A 14,480-nucleotide genomic window follows, 5' to 3' on the forward strand; every position below is an offset into this window, starting at 1 on the left:
ATTTAGGGACATAATGATATACTGCTCAAAATTCATCCAGAGGGGAGGAAAAAGACACATTATATACAGGAAAACAATGATAAAAATGATTATTGACTTGTCATGAGAATTATTGGAAGCTAGGAAACAATGGGATGATGACACATTGTTGAAGTTACAAAAGAAAAGTCTACAAGTCTACTTGGAATTTAAATCCATTGAAAATATCATTTTAAAATTAAGGAAAAATAAAAACATTTTTGGATAAATAAAAACTGGGAAAATTTCTCCCCAGCAAATAAGAAATGCTTAAAGAGGTTTAGACAAGAGACAAATAAATAAAGAACATAATATAAGGTGAATTTTGAGAGAAAAAAAATTAAAGGTGATGTTGTAGACAGTGGTAGGAACTACAGGGCTGAGGGAGAGGATGATTTAGCCACTTAACGTGAGACGTGAATGACCAGAAGGAACCAATAATGGCCCTAAGACAAGACAAAGAATGAAGTTTAGGAGTGGAAATCAGGAAAACTTCAGAGATCCATACATTCCCAAGGTCATTATGGAATTTAATCTCAACATTATTATTAAGACTTCCAAAGTACCACTTCAATTCCAAGCTCTGATTACTGTTGACACCTTTAATCTTATTTGCTGTAATACCAGTGCTCCAACCATTTAAAAAATATTTTTTACAACTTCAGTTTCAATGGCCTTATCTTTTTTTTTTTTAATTTTGTACCACTCCCATATCTACATTTTTGCCTTTATCAGGACTGGATTCTGTGGTCATGCATACTAGATACCTCAAATCACTCTTCCTCCATCATAATCATCTAACTGAATTCCAAGAGTGGCTAAATCCAACTACCCACCCAACAAGTCTTCACCTGCAGGAGAGCTGCTGAAGGCAGCCGGAGAAGAACATGCAATGTTCTGATTTCTCTCACATTATAATCATGGCTGTACATCTCATGGACACTTGGCATCCTGTTGCCGCTGCTATTCTACCCTCAAGTGTTTGTGCTGCCACTTACCAAAAAAGCCATCTCACACCTGCCCCTCTGTCCATAAGCCATCAATATTGTCAGATCAGGCCAGGCGGGCAGCGACCAAAGGAGGCAGATTTAAAAGGGCCGCTGAACAGGCTTTATTGGGGTATCACTCTGGGGCGGAAATCCATCAGACCTACAGAGGGGACAGGAGAAGGGTTTGAGGAGAAACTGCGTGGAAGCTCTACCAGACTGGACTTTTATGGGGCTTACAGCAGGAAGGGAAGGGTTTGGGACAGGAAAAGGTGTTTTTAGGGTCCCTTGTCCCCTTGGAGTTGGTCAGGGGAGTTGGCTGAACTCCAGGATTGGCCAGGGGGTCCTGCTGATTGACAGGCGTTAGTCAGGAGGTCTGGCTGATTGACAGGCGTTTCCACCGCCCTCTGATTGGTGTTCTTTTCCGTTGCAGGCTGCTTTGTTCTAAGTCGCCACCAAGTCGCCACCACCGACCTAATAAATATCACCACCCCCTAACTTTCATTCTCAGCTATTAATTTTTGCCTCACATTTTCTTTAGAAGGGGGAAAAGCAATTCCATAAAATTATCTTACCTTTCCACAATAAAATCTACAAAACATCTATACATTTAGAGCTTCATGTTTCCTTTCTGTTTCAGAAATTATATCTGCTCCTCTTTCATTTTCTGTTCACTGGCTTAGAAGCTCCACACTTAGACTTAAACCCTCTTTGGCAGTATCAAATTCTCCTCTTCTGGAACATTCTCATCAGCACACTGACATGCTCTAGAATCTCTCATCTTGAAAATCAGATCCAAAATAACTTTCTACCCTGAATTGACATTCCCATTCAACTACCACTGCAATAAACTTTTAAAAATTTGTCTATATGCATAGTTCACATTTTCTCATTTTTTCTTCTACCTCTTCTTCTTCTTTTTGTTATAGAACAATGGACCCAAAATTAGTATCACTTACAGTATGTTAAGATAAATTGCCTTTGAAAGGAAGCTTCTTTGCCAGTACTTTGAGGTCTAAGAGACGTATCTAGAAAATGTACTACTGTGGAAAATGAAGACTGCTTAAATTGAATGGTTGGGTAGGGCTTGTGGTTTTTCTTTTTGATTAATTGCTGTAACGCTGTCCTTCAGGAGGCTGGGGGAGTTTCATATTTTCTTTAGACATCACTGAGTGCTGCAGCTCTTGCAGAACAACTTTGATGCAGTATCAATTCTGCCATTTTGCTAGCACCCGTATGGCTCTTGGGTCCACCATTCCATTAGAACTATTGACTTCTGTCTTCTTAATTTTGGTTACAAATCTTACAGAATGGGGTGCTGCTGGGTATTTAGGCTCACATTTTATTTTAAAGCTACATATTTGGGTTTCATAAATTGAGCGTATTATGGCTGCCATCTTGTGTTGCTGCCACTCAAAGGCCCTCCACTACCTCTTTTTATGGGGCTTCAGCTCTCACCATGTCTCTGCAACTGATCCCACTGAGGTCACCCTTGATGTCTGTTATGGTTTAGATCTGGAATGTTCCCCAAGGTCTCATGTGTTGAATTCTTTGTGCTCAGTACTGCAGGGTTCAGAGGTGGGTCCATGGGAAGTGGATTCATAGCGGTAAGGACAACTGGGAGGTGGTAAAAACTAGGAGGTAGGACCTATAGAAGGGAGTGGGTCTTTGGGGATGTGCACTTAGAAACTATATCTTCTCCCCTGTCCTCCCACCCCCACCCCCATGATTTCTGGCTGCCCTGAAGTGAGCCCCTCTGCTTCACTATACCTCCTCCACCTTGATATTCTGCCTCACCACGGCCTGTAGTAATGGAGCTAGCTGACCATGGACAGAAACCTCAGAAACTATGGGCTACAATAAATCTTTCCTCCTTTAAGTTGTTTTTTCTCAGGTATATTGTCCCAGAAATGGAAAGTTGACTAACAACCTCCAGAGGCTTGGGTAATGGTCCCTTTATACTGTTCACTTCCTGTTTGGCCTTTCAGTTCAGTTGACATGCCTGCTCACTTCCTCCTTGTAACCCTCTCTGGTTTTGTCCCTGACCACTCCTTTTCCATCTCCTCTGCTGGCATTTCTCTCTTTGTTGGTGTCCTCAGGGTTCATTCCTGGCCACTTCTTTATTTTTTTATTTTACTTCTCCTTTATCAGACCATTGATTCCCAAGGTTTTCCTCAAGCCCTAATAACATCTCTTCTGCATGTGAGGGTCTCTAACTCTGACCGCTAAGCTTTTATCCTGGTGTCCCAGTGTTTGGGATATGACCTCTTCCCTCTACCACAACAATGGCTCTCCTGCCTATTAAACAAATTAGGGTTTGTCTTGATACATGACTTTGGAAACAGAGTTAATAAAACATTATTTGAAAAGACTATTACTCATCATCAAATGATCAATTATTTTATGATTTCAGCAAAGGAAAGGTTATTTCCTACCACATATAGCCAAAAGCACTGCTGTTAGTTTTAGTTTCCAGCTTTCTGGCTCTAAATTTAAAAGTGAACTTAAGTCAACCGAAGTGCAAATTCTTCGTGTGTGGCCTGGCCTCCCTCTTCCCCTAATTGTGCAGTTGGAAACACCTTAAAAGGAAAAAATAACTCCCCTTTGGGCAAAGTGAAGCAAAAATGTAAACTGCTTCTATGCTATCTTGAACAAATGTACATTTCCTGTCATTATACTTCATGGTTCAGAGTGGGCTCTTGAGAGAGAATGGGGAAACAAAATAGAAAAATATCCAAGCACATGCATAAAACCATACAGATACAAGAGAAAGCTGCAATGAGAGCCTACTGGGGGGAAGAAAAATTAAACTTAGGTCTCGTGCCAGCTGAATTTTTAGCATCTCTAAGAATAGGAGGGTAAGAGTAAAAAAATAGACTTTCTTCATCACATTTCCCAGGCTCTAGGAATTCAGGTCGCTGCTTACTTCCTTTTCTTTGAACAACTGGTTTAATCCTTCACTTGGTCTAACTTCTCCCATCTAGAAGATTCTTGACTTGCTTCTTCAATGAAGTTTTTCTTCATGTATCACAATACAATTACCACTGCCCTGTCTTGGGAACACTCTCAAAGCCAATGGGGATACATCCATTCCGCATCTTCCTGCCACAAAGCTTAGTTAATATTCTAGAAACTCCTACAGAAGTGCCCATACAGAGCAACTGTAAACACATTTTAGAATAGCTATTGTTAGAGATCACCATGAGATTGATAGAAGTTTCTGGAAGAAGAAGTAGAAAGAACAGTGCCATGGAATTTAGCATTGCAGGGGAAAGAGGGATTAATGTAGGTTTTTAAAATTCTGGTTTTGCAGTTGGGGGTAAATACACCTCAGTGGTAGAACACTTGCCTAGGATGCTGGAGGCCCTGGGTTCCCTATAAAGTGCCATGTAAAAAAGAAAAAGAAATAAATTTTATTTTTTATGCCATCCTCTGGAAAATATCTATATTATACCTATTTTCCAATTGTGGTGGTGGGTTTGGGGATGAAGAAGTGAAAGAGAGGGTGCTTAAGGAAGATCATACAACATGAGATTCATTGCCTAGGAAACAGCTAGACACATCAGTTGAAATTTGTCATTCAAGTTTTATATTTTACAGACACAATCTGTGATATTTATGGCCTTTATGTATATGCAAAGGTTTATGAATATATCATAGAAGGATAAAATCCCCTTCTCCCTGCTGGTGAAGACTTTTGCAAAGGATCAGGTGGTGTAAAGAAAGGAGTTAAACAATAAAAGCCTAAGGGATATGGTATTAAATTCCTCTGCAGAGCAAAGAGTGCAAAGCCTGCCCAATCAGAAAATAGAGAAATGAATAAAGATCAAGGATTGGTAAATAAACTGCTGTAATAAACAAACAAGTAAACAGCAGGTAAAAAATGAGGTAAGAGGAAGTGAGATTGCATCTGAGCTCTAGTCATTTGAAAGAAAGAGTCAAACTATTCTTAAGGCGATGATTTGATGAGAGATTTGAACATGCATAAGAATACTAATTTAATGGAGCGTGGAGTCTTATAAGAAGGGTAAAGCAAGGTGGAAGTCAGACCCTTTCTCTAATTTCTCCTTTTTCTTTTTTTGAGTTATAATTTATATGCCATAAGTTCACATGTATAAAGTACACAAGTTCGTGGCTTTTAGTATATTTACAGAGTTGTGCAACAATCACCATCTAATTTTAGAGTATTTTTATCATCCCCAAAGAAGCGTCAGTACTAATTAACATTCCTTCCTCATTATCTTTCTTCCCTGCCCTGACAACCATCAACGTACTTTCTGTCTCCATGCATTTGACTATTTCTGGGAATTTCATATAAACGGAATCATACAACATATGGTCTTGTATGATTCTCACGAGGTACAATGTTTATAAGGTTCTTTCATGTTATTGAATGTATCAGTACTTCATTCTTTTTATGGTCAAATATTCATTGTGTGGATAGACCACATTTTAGTTATCTTCTCATTAATTTATGGACTTTTAAGTTTTTTCCCCCAAACTTTTCAGCTATTATGAATGATGCAGCTATGAGCATTCATGTACTGTTTTTTGCATGAAATAAGTTTTTTATTCTCTGGGGTAGATACCCAGAAGTGGAATTTGGGGGTTGTATGCTAACTCTAACATTTTGAGAAAGAGTCAAACTGTTTTTGAGAGTAACTGCAGAAATTTGCATTTCTTTTTTAATTAATTTTTTTGTTTATATATGACAGCAGAATTATTACACATATAGAGCACAATTTTTCATATCTCTGGTTGTATACAAAGTATATCCACACTAATTCATATCTTGAAAAGATAATGTTAAGTGAAGTTAGCCAATCCCAAAAAACCAAATGCTGAATGTTTTCTCTGATATAATGAGGCTGATTCATAGTGGGGTAGGAAGGGGGAGTGTGGAGGAATAGACGAACTCTAGATAGGGCAGAGGGGTGGGAAGGGAAGGGAGGGGGCATGGGGCTAAAAATGATGGTGGAATGTGATGAACATTATTATCCAAAGAAATTTACATTTCTACCAGCAATATATGAGATTTCCAATTTCTCCGCATCTTCATCAACACTTGCTGTTGTCTTTTTATTTAGCCATCATGGTGTGTGTGAGGTGATATCTCATTGTGATCTTGATTAGCATTTCCCTAATGACCCAAAGAAGTTAAGCATTTTTCAGATTCTTATTGTCCACTTTTTCTGTCTCTCTGGCCTCTCTTCCTTGTTTTCCAATCTTCCATTTTCCCCTCTCTTCAAAAATGTGGCACAAAACCCTGATAGACAGGAACTGCGTTGCAAGGCCTTGTGTGTGTGTGTGTGTGTGTGTGTGTGTGTGTGTGTGTGCTGTAGCTAAAACAGAGTTTCAGTGAAACTCAAGGACAAGTTCATTAATGTGGATTGTGAACCCTAAAAGTCCAAACTTTGGCTTAATTCAAGCCAACAGATCTTTATTCAGTGCTTTGTTTAGATAAGTGGACTGTGATGGATTTTTGAGTATCACACTTAAAAATCTACCAGCCAATACAATAACAAGTTAAGTCCATCAATAAGTTTAAAATAAGGACACAATAGATAAATATTGGAAAAAAGTGGTAGAATGCTATCTACAGTGGAAGTGGAAATGTGCATACGCTTTGACTCAGCAATCCACTATTAGAAATCTATCCCAAGGACATAGCTACACGGTTTCACAATTAGATCCAGAGATATTTACCTAAGGCTTATTTGTAATTATATGGAAAAAAACCCAAGTAGTTCAATAGTTACATAAATTATATCTAGACAATAATTAGGCATTTGTTTAAAACTCTTGGCAAATATAATATGCAGAAAGTATAAGAAGTCTCCAGAGGCCATATCAAAGGAAATAAAAACCAGAGTGGTATTATGGGGGCTGGTGCAGCAGCTTGCCTGGGGGACCAGGTCAGGGAGGGGTTGCCAGTTTCAGTAATCTAAGGATTTAGGTTTTAACACATGGGGACAGGGGACAAGAACTAGGATCTACTGAAGGTAACCAAGTCCCCAGCTTCTTGTAGGACTATAACCTCAGAGGGAGGAGGATTAGGATGACTTACATTCATCAGTGAAGATGACACAGAACTTTGTTTGTTTTAGTTTAGTCTCTGGGTGGTGGAAAAAAGGCATTTATTTTGAGAATTTGTAATCAGGGACTTATGACTCTTGTAGATATAGGGCCCAAATTATACTACCTGAGTTCAAGAGAATCCCAAGGTAGGAAATTTAAAAAAAAATTGTCTCCTGGCCAGAGGCCACAGGGCATTTGGCAGAAAAGCAGCCCTCTCTGGGAGAACAAGGCAGCCCTGCAGACTGCCCAGGCCACTGGCCTATCATGTCCCCTAATGAGGTGCACAGGATCCACAAGTCAAGATCACTCTTCTATTTTACAGATTTTTCCCCCCTATAAGACTCTTCATTTTGCCAGTCTAAAAAAACGAAAAGATCCAAGTTTGTTCTTATCACTTAGATCATTAAATGTTCCTTGTTGGCAGCCTGGAAATCCTGCTTTGGTTAAAGTGTAAAATCGTGACAAGTGTATGTCAGGGTGGGTTATTTCTTCGTGGAAGTAAATGGGTTCTCTTAATACGCTGAATAATAACATGCTGAAATTAACCTTCAAATCAGGAAACAGGTTGAATTTTAAATTTTCCTGCTGTTTTATCCACTGTTGGCATTTTGAGATTTAGCTAGTACTTATAGGTATTTCATTTTTTAAAAAATCTTCTTTCATCATGGTTATCTCTGATTAATTTCACAAGAGTTTGGTTTTATAATTCCAGCCACTGTATCTATGATTCTTTGCTCTGTAGCTTCTGCACAATTTTTTACTAGCTCCATCAATATTTCAGTTCTTTAGTGTTTACAAATGTTGCACATTCTTTAGACACATTCTGCTTTAACAGTTGTTACTTATTCTTTTTGAGGGGTTGGGTTACTGGGAATTGAACTCAGGGGCACTCGACCATTGAGCCTTTAAAAGAGTTCCATCTCATTCGTGTCTTCTAAAAATATATCGTTCTTACTATTATTTTGATGGGACTACTACTACTTTGAAATTTTCTTTTCTAGTTTTCTATGACTTGACCATGATGGTATAATATGTTGATGGAAATTCAATTTTTAAAAACTCATCTGGCTGGGAGTTTTTTGTTATTTCATATTATTCCACCTTTACATTTTAGTTTAAGCTTTAAGTTGGTTGTCTAGATTGCAACAGGGGAGTGTGAAACAGATAAAATTGTGTCTTATGAGAAAGTCTTTTTAAGGTCCTGGAGAGTAATTGAAAAAGACAACACCCAGAAAGGCCAATAGGCTGCCCTCAAATATTGGGATAATGGGGAAGAGAGAGAATAAACAAGGAAAGAGTTCCTAGCTTTAATATGCAGAAAAATTAATTAGAACCATGAAACAACCAGATAGACAAAATTGCAGATGAGGTACAAATTTTTGTCAGATATTGTTCAAGATATTGTTCAAGATTTTGTCAAGATATTGTTCTCATTTAGACCTGGAGATGACATTCCTTACTAGGAATAAAAATAAACATGTGAATTATTATATACACAGTTCTCTTAATATTTAGTTGATTTAATCATGATATGAAGTTTGGAAATAGAATGCCAATCATTTCTGTCCCTTACCTTTAGGAGAAGAGGTTTTTCGTGTGTGTGTGTGTGTGTGTGTGTGTGTGTGTGTGTGTGTGTGTATAACATTCTTTTTATAATGCAAATGTTCTTAACTTTGATGAATCATGTATGGAAAATATGAGGAAGCACTTTGAACAAGTAGATTTTATTTCCCTTTACTCTTTTGAATAGTCATTAAAGTATAAAAGTTTGTAAATACAAATAGTATTTTGTCTCCAATAAAGATAAATTCACCTATAATGCCTTATTAATACATGCATGGATATGATCAGTTCTTTCCTTTTTCAAGTTTGAAAGAAACTTATTGTTTCTAAAAAAAGTTTTTTTTTTTTAATAGAAAGAAGAACCATTGTAAGAAAACAAAACAAAACAGAAATTAAAATAGCAAAGCCCTGATGTCAATTGTCCCACAGATCCACAATGGGGCACTATTGAGTTTTGCAAGTTGCCCTTTCCAAGGGCAGAAAGGGAGCCCTGATACTAATGATCACCTCAAAGACAATACTTCAGTCTCTCATATATGAATTATTTCATTATTTAATATGCATTTTTCTTTAACAAGTCCTCACTAAAGAGCTGAGTATGTACTGAATATTCTCACTTTTAAAATGCCACAATCACCTATTGAATGGTATCATTAGGCCCGATTACTTTGGAGATGTGAATAAGCATAGGGAAAAAAATTAAAATATGCAAATAGTATAAACATTAGAAATTCTCTTCTAAGTTTTGCACTTGTGAACGTGGAAAGAATTATTTGGGTATTAGATTATTTTTAGGTAATCCAAATTCTCTAAAGTTCCATCAATTTGTAGTCCTTTCAAATATGCTTTGCACCAAGATTAGTTGGAGATGATGTGATACATCGTAACCAAAGAGTTTGGCTAATTTAGTGAAAACAGTAAGCAAGATTGCTTGGCATAGGATATGTAGTCCAAATAACTAATTTATTGGTTCTACTTTCTTTTATAGTTATTCTTAAAAAATCATTAGCGAATTTATAAATGTATTTAGATACGTAATTTTTCTTATGTTTTTGTTTCCTTTTAGGTGTAATAGCTGTTCCACAAAAAAGCAATTTTGAAAAGAGGGAAATGAATGTGTTATGTAAAACAAATTTTCATTCCTATATTTTGCTTCAGAGAGGGGAGGTATGTACTTTGGTGGCATCTTGTTCTATTCATCTTTGCTTGTTAGTAAAATCACCCATCTAATAATGAACTCATTGGGGATATATATGCACATTCAGTTAGGGGAGAGAACAAATGGAAATGCACCATCATAAGAGAAAGTGTAGACATTTCATAAGTCCTCTCCCTATGACATCCAATCTCACCATCCATAAGTCCTCATTAGTATTTTTCATGATACTTAGTAGGTCTGAGAGGTAAGAACACAAGGTCAAGGTGTGGCCGAACTGATCAATGGAATTTCCAGTGAGTTAATGCAACAGGCAAGTTTGATGAATGAAAATAACAGAATATATCCTAGTTAGTTTAAGCAAGACATGGATTTTTTAGAGAATATTGAGAATCTCACAGAGCCTCTGGAAGAACCAGAGACTTAGCAACAAGTCCATGTCCCATTGTACCAGAAGAAACTCCACAGCAAGGGTTGCTCCACCTCTAACACTATGGCTCCCATGCTGTGTGCAGCGTGCACTGATGATACTTAGGCCCGGACCTCAGAAGTTATTCTTGCTTCAAAAAGCCCAACACCTATCTCAAGGCCACAATTGAGGAGGTCAATGCCTTCAGTTGTTCCCTTATCAACTAAAACTCTACATGAGTGTGTCAGGTTGGTGTAGCCCTGTGTCTGCTTCCATGCCTCAAGTCTAGCTGAGAAATTTAGTTCTGACTTTCATTTTAGGGAGGAAGGCTTCTTCTTCTTATTATTATTATCATCATCATCATCATCATCATCATTATTATTATTGTCATCATCATCATCATTATTATTTTGATTGCCCAAAATATACAAACGGTATTCAGAAGATAATGAGCGACTATGAATATAACAGAAGTCTTCTACAATCTATCTGTTCAGGTGAAGGGAAAAAGCTATTTAAACAAAACAAGTTAACTGCCTTTGAGGAATATGAAGTTGTTCAAAGCTGATGAAAAAAAAAACTGAAACAGTAATGAAAATTTCCCTGAAATTTTAAGAACTTTTATTTTACTGGGAACATAATAACAGTTAATGTTTACCAAGCACTGCACAAAGGCCCTTGTATGTATCTTCTTGGAGAATCTTTATCCCATCCTTGGGATGTAGTTGCTCTTCTCATCCTACAGGCTCTGGAAACTTAGACAATCTCCACCAAGGTCACATAGCTGCACTGCATTCAGACCAAATTCACCTGGTCACATACTCCATAATCTTAACCAGCATACCAACATTTCCCTACAGAGCATGCAACCATTTGAAGAGATATGATCTGTTCACTCTAAGTGTTCTACTGAGATTGCTTGGATGAAAGTAGAGTGTTATAAATGGTGTTATTAGTATTCACAAGCATTTTTTCAAGCATAAGCATTTTAAATGTCTGTTGCTAAATCTTTTCTAGTGGAACACTTCTCTCATGCATTTATCCAGTGTCCACTCCTTTCCCATCTAGCCAACTTGCTCTGCATACGTTTAGTGAGAAGATATTCAATTACTGTGTTCTGCGTCTGGTTTTTAAAATCTATCCTCATTTTGGGTCCAAGTCAAGTCTCAGTTCCTCCCAGAAGGCCCTTCTGCTTCTCCAAGTTTTTAAAAATGTTTTTTATTAGTCTATTATAGTTATACTTCATAGTGGGATTCATTTTGACATAATCATACATGCATAGAATGTAATTTGCTCCATTTCAGTTCCCAGTATTTCCTCTTTCCCTCCCTTCCTCCACTCTAATGATATTTCTTGTATTTATTTATTATTTTTTACTTGATTCTTTATAGATATACAGAAAGGCAGAATTGCTGTGGTCTATTTATAAATGTACTTAGCATAATTTGTCAATTTTATTTCAAAGTTCCTTCCTTTCCTCATTCTTCCTCCCTCCCCTTTGATTCTCTTGCTCTTTAGATTTCACTTCTATTTTCATGGGATCCTCCACCTTTCCCCCCTTATTTTGCTCTAGCATGTATATATGCAGAGCAGGATAAATGTTGTATATATATATATATATAACATTTTCTTTATCTATTCATCTGTTGACAAGTACCTAGGCTGGTTCAATAAGTTGGCTATTGTGAATTGTGCTGTAATAAACATTGAGGTGGCTGTATCATTATAGTATGATAATTTTAGTTCTTTTGGATAAATACCAAAAAAATAGGATAGTTGGGTCATATGGTGGTTCCATTCCTAGTTTTTTGAAGAATCTCCATACTGCTTACCAAATTGGTTGTGCTAATTTGTGAATTTGTGGTCCTGCCAGCAATATATGAGAGTAATTTCCCCCCCACATCCTTGCCAGCGTGTATTATTATTTGTATTCTTAGTGATTGCCGTTATAATTGGAGTGAGAGGAAATCTCGTGTAGTTTTGGTTTATTTAGCTTCTTCAGTGTTTTTAACATGAATGGGTGTGGATTTTGTCAAAGGCTTTTTCTGCATCTATTGGGAGGATTATATGATTCTTGTCCTTACTTCTATTTATGTGGTGAATTACATTTATTTATTTGCATATGTCAAAACAACTTGCATCTCTGAGATGAAATTCACTTGATTATGATGTATTATCTTCTTAGTGTGTTTTGCTAATATTTTATTAAGGATGTTGGCACCTAAGCTCATCAGGGATATTGGTCTATGATTTTCTGTCCTTGATGCGTCTGTCTGGTTTTGGTGTTTGGGTTATACTGGCTTCATTGAATGAATTTGGGAGTGTTCTATCAATTTCTATTTCATAGAATAATATGAGGAAAAATGTCATTAGATCTTTTTAAAGGTCTGGAAAAACTTGGCTGAGAATCCCTCTCATCCTGGACTCCTCTTTATTGAAAGAAGGCTTTTAAGTGCTGTTTTAATATAATTGCTTGGTATTGGTCTGTTTAGGTTTTCTATATCCTCATGATTCAATTTGGGTAGGTCATATATGTCTAGAAATTTGTCAACGTCTTCTAGATTTTTTAGTTTATTGGAGTATAAGTTTACAAAATAGTTTCTAATGATCCTTTGGATTTTAGAACTTTTTCTGCAGTTATATCTCCTTTTTCATCTCTAATTTTGTTGATTTGGGTCTTTGTTTTGGTTAATTTAGCTATGGGTTTATAAATCTTGTTTATCTTTTCAAAGAACAAACTTTCTTGTATTGATTCTTTGTATTTTTTTACTTTCAATTTCATTAATTTTGGCTCTGATTTTAATTATTTCCTGTTTTCTATTGATTTTGGAATTAGTGTGTCTTTTCTTTTCTAGAGAGCCTTGAAGTAGAACATGTGATTGTTTATTTGGCATCTTTTTATTTTTTTAATCAGTGACTCCATGCTATACATTTTCCCTTAGAAGTGCCTTCATAATGTCTCAGAGTTTTTGATAGGTTGTATCTCTGTTCTCATTTCTTTCATTTTGATTTCTCCCCTGATTTCTTCTATGATCCATTCCTCTTTATAAAGTGTATTATTTAATCTCTAGCAGCTCAAATTATTTCTGTTTTTCATCTTGTTATTGATTTCTAATTTCATTGTGATTTGATAAAGATGTAAGGAACTATTTCTATTTTTGCATTTGCTAAGACTTGCTTTGTGTCCTAAGGTATGTTCTATTTTATAGGTTTCATGTGCAGCTGAGAAGAAAGAAAATTTGGTTGTTGGTGAATGAATTGTTCTTCAGATCTCTGTTAGGTCCATTTTATTAACAGCATCTTTTAGTTCCCAAGAGTCTTTACTTAGTTTATGTCTGGATGACTTATTTATTGGTGAGAGGGATATGTTGAAATCACTCAGCATTACTGTATTGGGGTCTATTTGATTCTTCATATTAAGTAGGATTTGTTTTATATACATAGATGCACTGATATTAAGAGCATAAATATTTACAATCATTATATCTTGCTGTTGGATGATTCCCTTAACTAGTATGAAGTGACTTTCTCTGTCTCTTCTGATTAATTTTGGCTCGAAGTCTACTTTGTCAGATATGAAAGTAGCTACTGCTTGCTTTCATTTCCATTTGGATGGTATATATTTTTTCCACTTTTTCACCTTCAGCTAGTGAATTTCTTTGCCTCTAAGTTGAGTCTCTTGCAAACAACATATGTTTGGGTTTTGTTTTTATTCCATTTTCCAATCTATATTTTTTGATTGGTGAGCTTAGGCTATTTGTTATTATTTCCTAACTTTTAAAAAATATATTTGTAATGCTTAATTCAGACTTGATTTTCTTTTTGTTGACTATTCTTTAAGAGAGAATAATACATATGCTGGCTTTGATATTTATTTTTTATTTCTTCTATGTGAAACATTTATTGAGTATATTTTGTAGTGCTGGCTTACTGGTTATAAATTCTTTTAGTTTCTACTTATAATGGAAACTTTTAATTTTATCTTTAATTCTGAAGGATAATTTTGCTGGAGATAGCAATTTTGGTTGGCACCCGTTATCTTTCAGAGCTCAGTATATATTATTCCAAGCCATCCTAGCTTTTAAGGTATATTCTAAGAAATCAATAGAAATTCTAACTGGCTTACCTATAAATGTGACTTGCTGTTTTTCTCTTGTAGCTTTTAGCATTCTAACCTTGTTCTCTATATGAGATATTTTAATTATAATGTGTCTTGGAGAGGATATTTTTTGAGCTTGTCCATTTGGGGTTCTAAATACATCTTGTGTTT

At 36.2% G+C, this 14,480-nt stretch overlaps 1 pseudogene across 1 annotated transcript; it reads right to left on the reverse strand.

Moving 5' to 3' along the window:
• Window positions 1-2,110: 2,110 nt before the first annotated feature.
• LOC308632810 (ubiquitin-conjugating enzyme E2 variant 1-like) lies at window positions 2,111-2,401 on the reverse strand (annotated as a pseudogene). Its single transcript has one exon. The product of its transcript is annotated as a ubiquitin-conjugating enzyme E2 variant 1-like (transcript).
• Window positions 2,402-14,480: the final 12,079 nt, after the last annotated feature.

This window comes from Spermophilus citellus (assembly GCF_964194105.1).
Source record: "Spermophilus citellus genome assembly, chromosome: 13".
Taxonomy (NCBI): Eukaryota; Metazoa; Chordata; class Mammalia; order Rodentia; family Sciuridae; genus Spermophilus; species Spermophilus citellus.